Genomic DNA, 3,768 nt, shown 5'->3' with positions numbered 1-3,768 from the left:
AATAAAAGTAGTCAATAGAAATGAGAGAAAACGTAGACTACTGTTTCCTCTCCAATGGAGTAATGGGTTCTTGATCTTGTTTCTTCCATTCTATCTTCACAAGCTATCAAGTGTGGCTCAGGACTGGAATATCCTTTCAGACCAAGAGAACTCGCAGAAGAAAATATTTGCAGCAGATGTAGGTGATTTATAACCTTAAACAGTCTATTTAAATCTGTTAAAATTTCTCCTCTACCCCAAATTGCTCACTTCGAACAGCTTTGTATGCTTTTCCCAAGATTGTCCTTCATTAACTATTTAAAATTTTGAGAGGTCATAATCAGACTCTATAGAGATTGCTGTTTGGTTGTGCTTTTTGTGTGTTTTTGCTTTTTGTTGTGTTTTTTCACTGAATTTCAAAAAGTTGTGAAAGTGTGTTACAAAAATGTCCATCTAATTGTCCAATGTTCCGGGATCAGAGTCACTCCTTCTATCATTCTCAACCAACCTCTTCTACAAGATTTATTTCTGATTTACCATTTCCTTTCTCACATGTGTATATAAGTATTCTAGCTGTACTTGCCCCTTGTTCCATTCTTCGTTCATTCTATGGCTTTATTATTATTCCTTTACTATTATTACTATTAATTCAATTTCCTGATACTCATTCTGTTAAACTGTCTGTTAGTACTTTGAAAGGTTTATATACATTCCATGGAGTTTCAATTCTGCATATACTTGAACTGATATCAGCTTATATTTCCATAATTCATTCATCTGAAGTAACAATTTGCAAGACTGGAGACATGAAGCACCTAGACATGATTTCATTGCCCTCCATTTGGAAGATTAATCTGTAGTCAACAAGAAAGTTTAAAAATGGCTTAGAATGTATTCCTAACTACCAGTTTTTCTAAATGGCTTTGTACAGTGGTGTGTGATTATTTTATTTTACATGGGATAATATTTTCAACTACCTATAAGTATTGGCAAAAGAAGAAATATAAAATTTACTACGGTAGAGGAATATGATAGAAATAGAAGACAGATTGTATGTTTGTCAAATCTCTGATGAGTACCCATATTCAAGACTTAAAGTCATATTTCTTACTATGTTAGACATATAGGGAAAACATAAAACACCATATGATAAGGCAACTATTCATGACTTTTTAAAATGTACTTATGTGATGAAATTTACTTTATTAGCTAATGTTTTGGTTTGAAATATTGGAAGCTGAACTATTTAACAAATTTTTGAAGGCACCTACTGAAAAACACAAATGGTGGGGGGTACTATTCCTACACTTTAATGAATGGTTGAACCTGTTTGGCATTAGTGCTGGGTGAATAAATCAACTCTATTGAAACTTGCTCCCTACACTTGAAAGACTAGTAACCTCACTAAATATCATCACTTGTAAAGTGTTATTTTGGCAAATGTGATTTTTAAAAGTTTATTTGAAAAGGAATATACTTTCAGCAGATTAAATTTAGGTTATCATTTGTTTGAGAATGACAACATTTTTATACTACAGAACCAAGTTTACTGAAGTACCAGTGTTTTGAAGCACTAAGGATCTTCTCAATTAATGTTTTTTGAATTACATTTGACCTCTATGTCAAGTATTCCTAGCATTGGTAGACCAATTATGGATCTATCGTTCAGGAACTATTTTTTAGCCTGCTGATACTGGACTGAAATCATTCATTAATCATTAGGAGAAGGGTATTACAAATAATCTTGTGACATTTGTGGTCTTTTCCACTCATATGGCATGGTCATCTGAAAATTGAAAGTTTGAATTACTGTACTTTCACATTTTGTGATTTCATCTTGCATTTTAAGTTGCTTTGCATTTCCCAATTGCTCACTGCTAATTCCTGCATTTCAAGGAATTGGGGCCCTGAAATATAAGAAATGAGAAATTGAGATGGGTCTTCAATTACTTTCTCTTGGCATGTTGCATGGGCATAGGTAGGAACTTTTGCCCTAGTTATCTGATGATGCAGATAACTGGGACCTGGGATCCTAGGACCCATGGATCCTGTAGAAGAATAATACCTTTTAGACATCATATTAGCAAAATTTGAGTATAATCAGTAGGAATGCTTCAGAAATATGGAGAAAAACAATTTGGGACCAGCGAGTTAAAACAATAAACAGAGCAGCAGAGTAAAATCCCTTATAGATTAGAGGAAAACAACATTGCTTTTTTTACCATGTGAATTCAGAAGACCAAGAACACGTAGAAAGTATCACAAGTTTATACTGAAAACATTGCATTGATACTTTTTATATTCTAATATATGTTCTAATCCTGATTATTTATATTCCAATCTATTTATTGGAATAATATAAAATAATTTGTCAAATTATCAATTAATTCCAGTAAGATCCACTGTGTGAAATATAAAATCAACACATATAAATATAAAATATATAATTATCTATAAGAAAATGTTTTGCATTGTTCCGTTGTGGTTAGGGAATCAAAGGCAACTGTTTTAAAGTATTATTCCATTGCCTCTACCTCATTGTTTGGGAGAATTAGAACTAAAGCTTTACCATTCGGGGATGTACAGCTTAGAGGCAAGAGGAAACACTGTGGTTAAAACACTACCAATTTAAGGCCTAATAACGAGGAGAAACATATGGACTTCTCCTGGAGCTATGGAATATATTTGGTGATAGAAAATCAGTGGTGTAACTTCCTGCCTGGTTGGATGGTAGTCAGGCCAAGACATTAGGTAATCATGCATATGAACAACTTTTTCACATTCTTGGCTTTAGCTACTTTTGAAATGGTAGGGTGTAATAAGCAGTTATATTTTGAAAAAATACCTTCTAGTCCGAACAGTTCTGTCTGAACTGTTCGTCTCTATATAATCCCTTGTAACTAAGATTAGTTTTGCTCCAGTAAGACAATCTATGCTGTCAGGGTAAGACATTCTGGTTGGGCTGTTCCTACATGAAGCAAGGGTAAAAGGTCAAGGAGACATTTCTGCCAGCAAGACCTCATTTGGGAAATTTTAAGCTGCAGAAATTTAGAAGTAGCTCTTAAGCAAGGCTTACTTTGAATCCATTAGCTCCACAAAGCTAAATCAGTTAATAAATAAGTACTTGAAAATCCATCACCTTTGCACCTATCTATAACGGCTTCAAAGTATGATCAAATTTCAAATGAAAAAGACTTAAAATAGTCATTTACAAAAACTTGCAAATGTGAGCAATCGAACAAACAACATAAGTTTTTTCCACCATACACAGAATTTTACAGAAATAAGATGAATAGCAATTTTGGGAACAATAAGGTTTCCTTGTTACAAATAGGCAACCAAGGATATATACCTGTCTTAAGATTGCATCATTGATTACTTAAGTTTATAGGATACTACATGCTTCAGCAGCAGGTCTACCCGAATTACAATACAGAGATTTACATGCCTCTTGCACAAGGATGATATGAAAATTTGTGAAGTATTCCATATTTTTCATTCTTCAGATGCAAGAAATGAAAAAACAGTTATTCAAAAGTTGATTACAAATATACAAGTGTAATAATATATGTAATTCATAGAAATAAAAGTTAGTTTGACATCAGTGTATTCAATCTTCACTGTTTTAGAAAGGCCTTTACATAGCATAACCTTTATAAAACTTTTGAAATAAATAACATTGTCATTTTATCCCAAAGAAATAAAATTTTATAAGGACCTAGGAATTAAAAGAATCTTAAAATGTTTCTATATGGAATGCAATCTGAAAGGACACATTTATTAATGAAC

The 3,768-nt window shown here is 32.7% G+C and overlaps 1 pseudogene; it reads left to right on the top strand.

Moving 5' to 3' along the window:
* The first annotated feature begins 3,378 nt into the window (after nucleotides 1-3,378).
* On the top strand, nucleotides 3,379-3,475 carry LOC138827115 (U6 spliceosomal RNA; annotated as a pseudogene).
* Nucleotides 3,476-3,768: the final 293 nt, after the last annotated feature.

Source organism: Dipodomys merriami, unplaced genomic scaffold (assembly GCF_024711535.1).
Source record: "Dipodomys merriami isolate MVZ:Mamm:240054 unplaced genomic scaffold, mDipMer1.0.p SCAF_150, whole genome shotgun sequence".
NCBI lineage: Eukaryota > Metazoa > Chordata > Mammalia > Rodentia > Heteromyidae > Dipodomys > Dipodomys merriami.
The sequence above is the reverse complement of the archived record's forward strand: the minus strand, read 5'-3'. Positions and strand labels throughout refer to the sequence as shown.